The sequence below is a fragment of the Mustela lutreola genome, chromosome 4 (assembly GCF_030435805.1).
Source record: "Mustela lutreola isolate mMusLut2 chromosome 4, mMusLut2.pri, whole genome shotgun sequence".
Taxonomy (NCBI): Eukaryota; Metazoa; Chordata; class Mammalia; order Carnivora; family Mustelidae; genus Mustela; species Mustela lutreola.
This window is the reverse complement of record NC_081293.1, coordinates 143,533,880-143,547,922: the sequence shown is the minus strand read 5'-3', so window position 1 is coordinate 143,547,922 and position 14,043 is coordinate 143,533,880. Positions and strand designations below refer to the sequence as shown.

Genomic DNA, 14,043 nt, shown 5'->3' with positions numbered 1-14,043 from the left:
GCTAAGTGGGCAGCCTGGTTACTTCATAGGTAGGGCTGTCACTCAGTTGTAGTCCCCAAAGCTGTGTTCTTTACCTCAGGCATGGGGCAGAAGCTACTAAATTCAAACTTCACTGTTCTAGATTACACACTTTGTTTAGATAAAAAGAAAAAAAAAAAAAAAAGAGCATTTTATTCTTACCAGGCTATTTTATGTAGTTAAGTTTTAGTCATAAACTAATGTTATTGATAGTAAGAATTTTTAGGAACTGCTATCAAGATAAGGGGAAGGAACACTGATAATTGTTCTGAGTTATAATGCTGCTTTGCTTTGTTTTGTTTTCGAAGAGTGGACTTAGGTCTCTTTAAACTACCTCTCAGTTTCCTTGTTTCTAAAGTTGCTGAGTTGATTTTTTTTAAAATTTTTTTCATTCATTCAATTCACTTAGTGAACTTATATTGATCAGCAGTCTCTAGTCCAGTGCTAGGGTAGATAAATGGATTAGGTATGCATTCTGATAGAGGGGTTCAAGAGGACAGGAAAGATTTCTCTTAAGAGTGTCACTTTAGTGTGTACTAAAAAATGAGTGAGGACGTCTAAACCTATGAGTCTGAGGGATAGTGGTGTGTGGGGGAGAGAACAAGAGAGCAAGGAGAGAGAGTGCAAGTGACCTCAAGATCTTTAAAATACCTGTCATCTCTTCAGTGTAGTTGAATTTCAGGTTTGAGATAGAGAAGTAGGGATATGAAGTCTTGTCATGAGGGAGTATTGTTGAGGACCAGTGTGTATTTTTATGCAGTGATGGAGAGGTAAACCCCTTAGAAAGATCAATCTGATAACTGTGGGAAGGATGTATTGAAGAATAGTGAGACTGAGGTTAGGGAGATAGTTAGGGAGGGGAGCCTTACCCAGAGGATAAATTATGGTGGCCTGAATTAAGAGCCTTGCTGTTAATAAAAGTCAAATTCTAAGCTAGATAATGAAGAAATGAACATAGAACCTCCAAAAAATAATACTTACTTAGTGTTTTTTTAATGGCAAATTCAGAGTATAATTAATATATACATATATAAATATTTAGAAATTTGAAGCCAAATTTTCATTATCTTCTCTTAATTTGAGGTGGAAAGATTATATTAACTGGAAAGATTAATTAAGTGGAAAGATTATATTAATGTGAGAATGAATAGACCTAGAGGAAGGTTGATTGATAGTACTGGGTTTGAAGATACCCACATATTTTTGAACAGCTCTGTACATCTTTACTTATCTCATCTTTAAAATAGCCCTAGGGATTTTCAGAAAAATAGCATGTAATGTCAACTCTGTACTTAAACTGTAAGAATCAAACCCTTGGGAACTATCAAGTTATCAGTCTTTACTACTGAAAACATAACACGGTTTAAGTAGAGCTACTCTAAATGGTTCAGATTACATTTAGGTGATATTTTGAGTGAAATGAAGACAGGGAGATTTTCACCCAAACGACTAGTTTAAATTACCTACATTTGTGTCCCAGATTGTTTTTTGTGAAGTCAATCGAGGGTATAAAAAGCTTCCTTCCCCAAAAAGGAAAAGACCTTTATATTGCTGAGGTCCACACAAGTACAAACTGAATACTTGTTCCTGCTAAAAGCAAAAAAAAAAAAAAAAAAAAAAAAAAAAAATTGGAGCATTATTTGTGGGCCTTTAAACTTCTTTATAAAGTTTTTAAAGAAGTAGTCAACCAAATAGAGCTTTAAGATCCAACAAATATTCTTTTCATTAATTTCATTTGTAAGACATAATTGAGATTATATATGAAGGAAGAAATACCTTGAGGCAAATTACTAATGTGTACAACTTCTTGTTGTTTATTCTTGTAAGAAGATTATCCTTTTTCAATCTTTAGATTCAAGTGCCAAAGCTGATTTGATTACCCATGGGGATGCATTTGTGTTTCATCTTGAAAACATGCTCACCCTTCAGCCTCACAGTTTGGAGTGGTTCTAGAGTTTGCATAGCCTCTTGTGTACTTAAAAAAGAGACATGTTGAGCCATTTCCTTATACCACACACGAAAATAGACTCAAAATGGATGAAGGACCTCAATGTGAGAAAGGAATCCATCAAAATCATGAGGAGAACACAGGCAGCAACCTCTTTGACCTCAGCCGCAGCAACATCTTCCTAGGAACATCGCCAAAGGCAAGGGAAGCAAGGGCAAAAATGAACTATTGGGATTTTATCAAGATCAAAAGCTTTTGCACAGCAAAGGAAACAGTTAACAAAACCAAAAGACAACTGACAGAATGGGAGAAGATATTTGCAAACGACATATCAGATAAAGGACTAGTGTCCAAAATCTATAAAGAACTTAGCAAACTCAACACCCAAAGAACAAATGATCCAATCAAGAAATGGGCAGAGGACATGAACAGACATTTCTGCAAAGAAGACATCCAGATGGCCAACAGACACATGAAAAAGTGCTCCATATCACTCGGCATCAGGGAAATACAAATCAAAATCACAATGAAATATCACCTCACACCAGTCAGAATGGCTAAAATCAACAAGTCAGGAAATGACAGATGCTGGCGAGGATGCAGAGAAAGGGGAACCCTCCTACACTGTTGGTGGGAATGCAAGCCGGTGCAACCACTCTGGAAAACAGCATGGAGGTTCCTCAAAATGTTGAAAATAGAACTGCCCTATGACCCAGCAATTGCACTACTGGGTATTTACCCTAAAGATACAAACGTAGTGATCCAAAGGGGCACGTGCACCCGAATGTTTATAGCGGCAATGTCCACAATAGCCAAACTATGGAAAGAACCTAGATGTCCATCAACAGATGAATGGATAAAGAAGAAGTGGTATATATACACAATGGAATACTATGCAGCCATCAAAAGAAATGACATCTTGCCATTTGCGACAACGTGGATGGAACTAGAGCGTATCATGCTTAGCGAAATAAGTCAAGAGGAGAAAGACAACTACCATATGATCTCCCTGATATGAGGAAGTGGTGATGCAACATGGGGGCTTAAGTGGTTAGGAGAAGAATCAATGAAACAAGATGGGATTGGGAGGGAGACAAGTCACAAGTCACTCTTAATCTCACAAAACAAACTGAGGGTTGCTGAGGGGAGGGGGGTTGGGAGAAGGGGGGTAGGGTTATGGACATTGGGGAGGGTATGTGCTTTGGTGAGTGCTGTGAAGTGTGTAAACCTGGTGATTCACAGACCTGTACCCCTGGGGATAAAAATATATGTTTATAAAAAATAAAAAATTAAATATAAAAAAAAAAGAGACATGTTGGGCCCCAGAAGGACATTTATTTCAAAATGCCCAAATAATTTCTCTGCTTCTCTCAGAAGAGGAGGAGAAAAAGGAAGAAGATGACAGAGAAGGAGATGAGAAAGGAGCCAACTGACTATTACTTTTGGGAAGAAAAAGTTATATATACCACATACCCATGACAGATTTTAATGTCTTTTAACTATAGGAAGGACTCCAATGCAAAATGTAGCATAGTGTGCTTCCCATTTCACCGGCTCAAAACCAAATGACTGTATGAAAACATCTTGTGATAATGCTTTAATGATTTAGTAATGAGTTTCATTTCACTTATTTTCAAGTATCACAAGAGAAAAAATAAAGACTGACCTTCTAGGCCTTTAAATGTCAAGGTCATATCTATACTAGCACAGAAGATAGGATTTTTCTGGACCTTAGAGAAGGCCAATGATACATAAAATGTTCACTGCATGATGTACCATCAGAGTTAGAAAGACGTGGACAGACTCTTGAGCACACTATATTGTCCTGGAAAAAATGTTGGCTGTGATGAAAATAACTGAGTTTTCGAATAGTAAATGATCTAGGAAACTGTATTTTTGTGAGCCATGCAGATTTCTACATTTTCATGGATTATGTGACTATGTACTTTCAACTAATGAAAACCACCTACATTCTTTATTATGAGGCCATAGAAAAAATATAAAATGGTGATTTCAAAATAAAATATTTCATATTAGACACAAGTGCGTATTACATGATTTAAGAAATTATTTTGGATATTTATAGTCAAGAGGCCTTCAGAATCTCTTTTTCATTGCAGTTTAAACTGCACCTGATAGATGGCGCTGACAGGGTGTGAGTCAGTGTCACAGATGAAAACCCTTCCGTTTTTTTCTCAGAATTTCAAAAGCCAGTTTCATATTAGCAGAATCTGTTAGAGGAATGTTCTTAGGTATTAAGCATACTATGAATCGATTTTCCAAGTAATTCTCAGAAATGTCATTATATTTTGTGAAGTACTTTTGGTGGGCTGTTGTTCCTGGTAACTAGGATACCTAAATCTGGTGTTCCTGATAGACTTTAACTTCTCCAACACTTAAGCATGTTTTCCAGTTTTTCCTTTTTTAAAGTTTTTTTGTTTTGTATTTTTCCCTAAATCTGGATTTCAGTGGTGAATCATACAGCTGTGGGAAGTAGTCTCTTTAGGAAACATGGCCTTTCTTGCCTGTGAGTCTGTTTTGTTCCTAGTATAGCTCTTCCATTACAGAACATCTAAGCCTTTACAATCATGCAGGGCTAAATATTAATAATAATAAACAAGTCTGTGGTACAGCATTCTTTTTTTATCTCGCCTTTCAGCCACATAAGTGCTTAGGACTATCTTGTTCACTTGCTTGAGAGGCTAATAAATAATTTTAAAATAGAGAATCTAAAGTTTGTGGCAAAAGCAGGTAATTCAGAGGGGGAAAAAAGATGAGGAACAAAACAAGGAAATATATCTTTCAGGTTTAATTTCCTTAGTGGTAGAGTGGTCGAGTCAGTCATTTTTATGGTTCAGTCAACACAAGTTCAAAACATCTGGCCACTGGAAAAATAGGGATTTTCCACATCTGCATATTATGGGTCATTTTATAACAACAACAACAATAACAAAACACTTCTTAGAAGTTTTTTCCAGATACACTGTTAATATAAATTAAGATGTAATTATCTGCAGAAGTTATACCTTGTTGGTTTTTATTCTCTATTTAAAATATAAATTTCAAAATAGTGTACATGTATAATAATGAGTGAAATGTCTTCTTTCAAAGGATTACAAAGTTAATAGGACTCATCTGTCACCTAAGAATGACCATTTTCTAATAAGTATAGCTGAAAAATGTCACAGTCTCTCTAAAAAGTGTAGTTTTTACTTTGGCATTCTGTATTAAAACAAATAAGGAATATTCTTGAATATAATATCTTTAGCTTCTCTTTTTTTCTATAAATATTACGCGGTATTTAATATAGGCTGTGTATAAATTGGGCACCCAAGAAGCATTCTAAATTTGAGGCATTAAAATCTATACCATTTTAATGTAAATTTTAGTATTTTTAATTTAAAAAGTAAGAGTTTAACATCTTGACTTTTTAAATTTTAAAATTCAATTCTGATGGGGCACCTGGGTGGCTCAGAGTGTTAAGCCTCTGCCTTCAGCTCAGATCATGATCTCAGGGTCTAGGATTGAGCCCTGCATTAGGTTCTCTGCTCAGCAGGGATCCTGCTTCCACCTCTCTGCCTTCTTGTGATCTCTCTCTCTCTGTCAAACAAATAAAATCTTCTAAAAAAAATTCAGTTCTGGGAGATTTCTAAGTATTCATTTCTTGCCAAAAATATGAAAATAGAAAAAGGAGTGATGTTTAAAAAAAAGTATTTTTAATATCCAAATTAAGCATGCCATTAGAATATTTTGTCTCTATAGATTAGTTTAATTTCCAGCTGTAACCCTAACACTCGCAATGTATTGTATTGTGTGGAAGTGTGACACAGTTAAATATGTCCTCTTTAGCATCTGCTACATTGAAAGAAATGTTATATGGTGTGAAAAAATGGGTCATATTCACTACAGAGAACTGTATGGAAATTAAAATTCCCTTACAGAGGCAAGAATTTGGGAATCCACATATATATTTACATATGTATTTAGAATATTTAGAGTTCTAGAATACCAGATATGTAAATTATTCCAAGACTATTTGAGGATTTGTCATCATGGTGATGGTATTTGTAAACCATGAACATTGAGAATATCCTGACTATGTCAGCCTCCGTGTCACAAACCTGAATGTGTTTTCTTGTATAATAATGCACATTTTATAAACTTGTGGATTGAGTCTTTTAAAGATAATTGTCTTTCTAGAAATACTGTTTAAAACTGTAAATATTCTACTTATAGAAAAGAAAACTGGAAGTATCTGAATGAATGAAATTATATGGGAAAATGCAATTGTTTAGAAACTGGTTCTCAAAATAAATATCATTTTCAAGAAAAGAGCCTTACCTTACTTTATGAAAATAGTTAAGATTGGATGATAGTCAGATTATTACTTAGTAAACGATAGGCTGGTATCATATTGTTAGATATCTCCAATTTTGATGATTATTTTGTAGACAGAAGTCAAAATAAAAGCCTTTTATGCTCACTTAATGAGTTCAAGAAAATTCTATTCTGTAGTACTAAGTGTAATATTACAGATATAAATGTTACATTTTTATTTTTCAATTTTTTAAAAGATTTTATTTATTTCAGAGAGAGAGAGAGCATGTACACATGCACTAGTGGGGGAAGTGGCAGAGGGAGAGGGAGAAGCGGACTCCCTGGTAAATACAGAGCCCAATGTGGGACTTGATTCCAGGACCCTAGGATCATGACCTGAGCCAAAGGCAGATGCTTATTCAAATGAGCCGCCCAGGTGCCCCTATATAAATGTTACATTTTTAAGGTGTTATGAGAAATGCCAAACATTTTTAAACCAAACTCAGTCATATTAAAATATTGTATATTTGGATATATAAATTTAATGTCAAAACAATTAATTAGAATTTGACAAGAGGTCAGAAATTCAGGTTATTGCTTCCAACTGTGTACTGTGGTTCAACTCTATCATATTATTTTGCCTTAATTCATTCCTTTTCTCTTAAACTCAACCTTTATGAGTGTTTTCAATTAAAATATGCATTGACAAAAATTAAATCTTAGTAGCAGATAACATTAGATATTAGCATTCTATTTCTGTGGTAGTTTAGAGATTCTGAAATATCATGTGGTATTTTTTATTGATGTGAAAATTAAATTTGTGTGATAGTAGTAAAATGTTTCAACATTTCCCTGTATCTGAAGCTGGACTCACATATAAATCTTTTGGTATAGTATCATTTTCAAATACAGACTTAGTTTTCTTCAAATTAGGAAGGCATCTATGAATTTAAAATAAATCTTGTGAAAATTGTACGGGAAGAAAGTCATTTTCAGATCCTGTCATTTTCTATTTATTATTCTTTTGGCAAAAGTCTTTCGTACTCTCCAAGTTTATATTCTACTTTGAGGTGTAGGTGTGTATACATAAAAACACATACTCCCTGCACCTTTATATTAGTAAGGAAGTGTGCATGTGTGTGTGTCTGTGTGTGCACGTGTGCCCTAATTCTTAAGAAAAATGAAAGGTTCTCCATTCCTATCCCTAAAAAGATATCTCTAGATGTGAGATATAAGACATATATTAGATACAAGATATGTACCAGTTATAAGATGCAGATATATATTTATTTTCTGTATGTATAAGCATGTGTATCTGTAGAGAGTGCTCCGTGTGTATACGTAAATGTCTAGGTAGAGACAGAATATTTCATTTGTTTTAATAATTAAGATACAAATTATCTGTTTTGAAAGTAAGAAAACCTTACCCCAGTACATCTAGTTGGATAAGTCATAGTAAGTCAGTAGTGGTAATTAAAAGAATTAAAATTCATTCTTTGCCATTTTATGGGAAGCATACATTTTATCTGAGTTGAAAAATGAATAACTCTGACATAGACAATTTAATCCCACCCATATTCAGATAATCACCAATTTAAGAAACCCGTGGTCCTTTAAGGAACCTTCTATTCTCCTTTGCTTGCAAATTGCAATACATCCTTATAGTGCTTTAATGAATATCTGTTGAGCAAATGAATAAAAACAATATTGTCGGTGTTGGCTGTATTTCTATCCTGACCCACAGTGCTTTTTTAAAGCTTGGTATTGTGCATAAAGAGTAACATTGCAAAAAAAATTAAACAAAAGGAATATTCAGTCAAAATTTTATATTCAGTGACCCTGATAACATCCCAGCCCTGACACTAGAATAAGAACAGCCTGCCTGGTTGCAGTATTTGGCATTCATGAGCTCTGAGCTACTGCTGGTGGCACTACATCTAAGGTAAGGGGTCCGGAGGGGCTGGGGAAGAAGTGGAAATGTGGATTGGGGATAAAGGCTCTATGAGAAGCACACTTCTCTGTCCGGTATCCTTTTTATGTTCCTTTGAGGCATAAATTTGGCTGCAGGATTACCCTCTGTTGGCTTTGCCTGTTCCCACCAGATGCTTTAGTTCTGTCCTTCTATGAACAGAGTGAAGTCAGCTGTGTCTTTTGTTTTTTCCCTCTCTCTTGTTTTTGAAGAACACAGAAACCCACTGATGTTTTAAAAAAAAATCTTCCTACTTATTAACAAATGGAGAGAAAGGGCTGTGTGGGAAGGGCCCCATTTTTATCTTCTATTCTCTGCATTTTTTCAATTGTCTTACTCATTAAGAATATAGAGATATACAAGCTCATGGAAATAATAATTATAAAGGGTGCAGAAACTTGGGATGAGGTTTCTGTGGAGGGTCTTGTGTTCTCAGAGGCACTCTGAATGGCAGCGAACCTGATCGCTTCTTTTTGTCTCTTGGAACATTACCTCTGGAGCAAGAATGATGGAATGAGATCCATATTCTCATGGGTATGCTCTTCTCACCTTTATTCTACCCCTTGTCACTCTCAGTCCTGACATGGTAAATTCTGCCCTTACCCAGAATTAGGAGAAAAAGAATATGTGACCATCCAGAAATTAAATGAAGTGAGAAATGTAACTAGGCAAAAGGAAGCACAATGTAGATACAATAGTTAGTGTGTTTGTGTGTAAGTATATAGATATTCTAGGAAACATCAGAACTTGAGGTGATAAGATAAAAAGCTGTCAAGTATAATAGGGAAGAAAGGTCTGGAAATCCCCTGGAATATTATTTTGGAAGGGGAAAATTTTTTCCAAATCCCTAGTTCTTTATGTTCTTTATGACATTTACCTTTAAAGGGACATATTTAAATGAGATTGATACAAATTGAGAAAGTGTCTCCATTTTTAATTGTGCACTGATTTCCTTTATCAAAATCACCTTTCTTTGTTTTCAGGCACATTAGATCCAAGTATGTTCACAGAAGGTTTCAAAAGTATGTGAACTCCCAAAATAACCCCCAAATTAGAAAATAACATGTCAGCATTTAATTAAAATATTAAAATATTCACTGTTTGGTGAATATGTACATTGGCAGAACCATGATATAAAAGGAGTCAAACATTCTGACTTGAAAAGTTAACGATTTTTCCCATGTGACAAATTTGAGTTTTATTTCTAAAAATACTTACTTTCATCTTCATTTCTCCATACCTTTAGCTCTACTCCTGCCACTAAATTCAAAGTGGCTTTAGTAAAAGAAATTTGTCATATAGTTAATCTCAGAAATACAGAATCCCTGTATGCATTGAAAGTGTGAGACTTTTCTTCCCCCTGAAATAACTTCTGCGTTATAGTTTAAGGAACACATCCTATATTACCAACTGCCCAGTGCATATCAATGTATCATATCTAAGAAGTAACATCAGTCCCTTCTAATTTTAGAATGACTGCAGTCCAGTTCATTCTCATTGTTACAATTATAATAAATATCATTTTTAATGTTATTACTATGATACAATGTAGATGAAAGGAATATTAAGATAACATTATGTGACTTCCAAGTGAAAATTTTTCACAGATTGTCTAATTCTTACTAAAGTTTATACCATACATACACTGTGTGTGTGTGTGTGTGTGTGTGTGTGTGTGTGTGTGTAAAATAAAGGCTGGTTCTCCACCTCAGATTTCTCTCATAGTACAATGGCTCCCCTAAGAGGGTTATAATATTCCATTGACCGCTTTGTGGATTCATTTTCTGTGAGTTATTTCTGGACAGTGGAAAGCGCACATTAACTTTTGGGTATTATTCAAGCAGACACTCTACGATTTTACCAGAGATTGTTTCTGTAGGAATAAATCTGTATACTATTTGTCTAGTCAAAAACAGAGCATGCTGACATGGAATCACTAGGGGACTGGAAAATGGATCAGGGGTGAAAGAGAAAGGGGGGAAATATGCTTATTTTAATAACATACCTAGGATAGAAAAAAGAAAATACATTCATTTATACCCCCAAACAGGAAAAGTTATTGAAATAATGCATGTGCGTGGAGCTCCATCCACCAAAACTCTAATCAGTAACTTCTCCACATACATATTTAACTCTCTTTTCTATATCACATAAGTTTTTTGTCAGTGATTTTTTTGTTCCTCTCATTTCTGGGTATATTTCATTATTTTAAATACTACCTCATGCTTGATTTAGGAAGATACGTAAATATGCAGTTCTCCAAATCCTGGAAAGAAATTCTCTACCTCCTCGTCTCTTACATGGAAAAAGAGCGTGTGCATGCACATAGGCATGTATGCATCTGGGTGCCCCCACACACACCACACACACACATACTTTCATCACAGCTTTTGACTTTTTGTCCCAAGAATCCAAAGTGAAAAGCATGTTACTTGCTTACAGAGGAAAATACATTTAATGTATCACAGTATCAGACAATGACTCTTAATCCTTCAAACCACACATCTTTTTATGCTAAATGTGCATTTTTCACATTTAAAGGATAAATGTTTACCTTCTAAGAGAACCTCCTAACCTTAGAATTTTTTTTAGCAGTAATGCCTAAACTGGTTATACAGAGATTGACATATAAATTATTACACTTAGGGGCTGAATGGGCATACTAGATATTTCTTTTGCATGCTTTTCCTTTCAGGATTTCTGTAAACCAGTGGCTTGGGGTTTTATGCCATCCCAGTTACAGACAACATTTAATTTGTTCAGGTATAGGTGTGATTTTATCTAACAATTACTGATACTACCCAAGTTAATAATGAAATTACTAGTCACTATTTGTCCAATAAGATACAATTTTTAAAATGTAATACAGAATGTTTCTTTTAGTTCCTATAAAAGTGTTCTCCTATATATTTGTCTCATGTCTCTATAAAGGACATTCTTTTCATGAACATTGTGGTTATAATTCTTGATTACTTGGCCTTGATAGCTGTTGCTAATGTTAACTTTGCAATGCATTTTAAAAAATAAATGCAAGACCACAATGCTCTAAAGCTAGAACTCAACCACAAAAGGAAGTTTGGAAAGAACCCAAATACATGGAGACTAAACAGCATCCTTCTAAAGAATGAATGGGTCAACCAGGAAATTAAAGAAGAATTGAAAAAAATCATGGAAACAAATGATAATGAAAATACAATGGTTCAAAATCTGTGGGACACAACAAAGGCAGTCCTGAGAGGAAAATATATAGCGGTACAAGCCTTTCTCAAGAAACAAGAAAGGTCTCAGGTACACAACCTAACCCTACACCTAAAGGAGCTGGAGAAAGAACAAGAAAGAAACCCTAAGCCCAGCAGGAGAAGAGAAATCATAAAGATCAGAGCAGAAATCAATGAAATAGAAACCAAAAAAACAATAGAACAAATCAACGAAACTAGGAGCTGGTTCTTTGAAAGAATTAATAAAATTGATAAACCCCTGGCCCGACTTATCAAAAAGAAAAGAGAAAGGACCCAAATAAATAAAATCATGAATGAAAGAGGAGAGATCACAACTAACACCAAAGAAATACAAACTATTATAAGAACATACTATGAGCAACTCTACACCAATAAATTTGACAATCTGGAAGAAATGGATACATTCCTAGAAACATATAAACTACCACAACTGAACCAGGAAGAAATAGAAAGCCTGAACAGACCCATAAGCAGTAAGGAGACTGAAACAGTCATTAAAAATCTCCAAACAAACAAAAGCCCAGGGCCAGACGGCTTCCTGGGGGAATTCTACCAAACATTTAAAGAAGAACTAATTCCTATTCTCCTAAAACTGTTCCAAAAAATAGAAATGGAAGGAAAACCTCCAAACTCATTTTATGAGGCCCGCCTCACCTTGATCCCAAAACCAGACAAGGATCCCACCAAAAAAAAAAAAAAAAAAAAAAAAAAAAGAGCTATAGACCAATATCCTTGATGAACACAGATGCGAAAATACTCAACAAAATACTAGCCAATAGGATTCAACAGTACATTAAAAAGATTATTCACCACGACCAAGTGGGATTTATTCCAGTGCAGTGAAACTTTAAAAAGGGTTTAATCACAAAAGACACAGGTCACAAAACAAACATTAAAACCTTAATACAACTGAACATCCACGTACAAAAAGATAATGAATCTAGATACAGACCTTACATACTTCACAAATATTAACTCAAAGTGGATCACAGACCTAAATCTAAAATGCAAAACTGGATGATGAGCTTGGGTAGGGGTTGGCTTTTTAGCTACAGCACTAAAGGCAAAATCCAGGAAAGGAAGGTTTGATAAGCTAGACCTCACTAAAATAAAAAAAAAGCAGAAAAATTCTGCTCTGTGAACAAGTGTTATGAGTATGAGAGGACAAGCCACAGACAGGGAGAAAACATTTGTAAAAGACAAATTTGGTCAAGGATCGTTGTCCAGAATATACAAAGAACTCTTAAAACTTACCAATAAGAAAATAGACTAATTAAAAAATGAGCCAGAGACCTAAACAGATACCTGACCAAAGAAGATATAAAAATGGCAAATAAGCATAGGAAAAGATGAAAAGACACGCTGCATCATAAATCATTAGGGAATTAGAAAACCAGCAATGAGATCCCACTGCACACTTACTGGAATGGCCAAAGTACCAAATGCTGGCAAGAATGCGAAGCAACAGAAACTCTCATTGATCACAAAATGATACAGCCACTTGGGAAGACAGTTTGGCAACTTCCTTCAAAACTAAGCATAGACTGACTATATGGTCTAGCAATCACACTTATTGTACTAAGATGAGAATTTATGTCCACACAGAATCTTGCACACAGATGTTTATAGCATTTTTATTCATAACTGCCAAAACTTGGAAGCAAACAAGATGTCCTTCAGAAAATGAATGGTTGAAGTGTGATACATATAGACAATGGAGTATTATTTTATTCAGTGCTAAAAATAAATGAGCTATCAAGCCATGAAAAGACATGGAGGGGGGCACCTGGGTGGCTCAGTGGGTTAAAGCCTCTGCCTTCAGCTCTGGTCATGATCCCAGTGTCCTGGGATTGAGACCCACATTGGGCTCTCTGCTCAGTGGGGAGCCTGCTTCCTTCTCTCTCTGTCTCTGCCTGCCTCCCTGCTTACTTGTGATCTCTATCTGTCAAATAAACAAATAAATAAAATCTTAAAAAAAAAAAAAAAGACATGGAGGAACTTTACGTATTACTGAGTCAAAGAAATTCAATCTTAGAAGATTGCATATGGTATAATTCCTTCTGTATGATATTCTATAGAGAAAAGGCAAAACTATGGAAACTGTAAAATCATCAGTGATTTCCAGGGGTTGTGGAGAGGGAGGAATGAACAGGCAGAGCACAGATGAATTTGAGGGCTGTGAAATTGTTCTGTATGATATCAGAATGGTGGATACATGCCGCTGTACATTTGTCAAAACCCACAGAATATGCAACACCAAGAGAGAGCCCTAAGGTAAGCTATGGACTTTGGGTGATGACATGTTAATGTAGGTTCCTTATTGCACTAATCTGATGGAGGATGTTGATAGTGGGAGAGGCTCGTGTATGGAGGTAGGGATTAAGTGGGAACTTTATACTTGCTGCTCAGTTTTCTATGAACCTAAAAAGGAGAGTCTATTTAAAAAAAAGAACAAAACAAAACCATAGTACTGTGTTTTATGTAAGAAACCAAGTAAACCTATATATCATTTTTCAAAGGTGATAACCAAGATAGGGCAAATTCTGTTTGAT

At 35.1% G+C, this 14,043-nt stretch overlaps 1 long non-coding RNA gene across 1 annotated transcript in view; it reads right to left on the bottom strand.

Moving 5' to 3' along the window:
• LOC131829455 (uncharacterized) overlaps positions 1 to 14,043 on the bottom strand; it is a 70,060-nt gene that overhangs the window by 26,777 nt on the left and 29,240 nt on the right. The window lies entirely within an intron of this gene.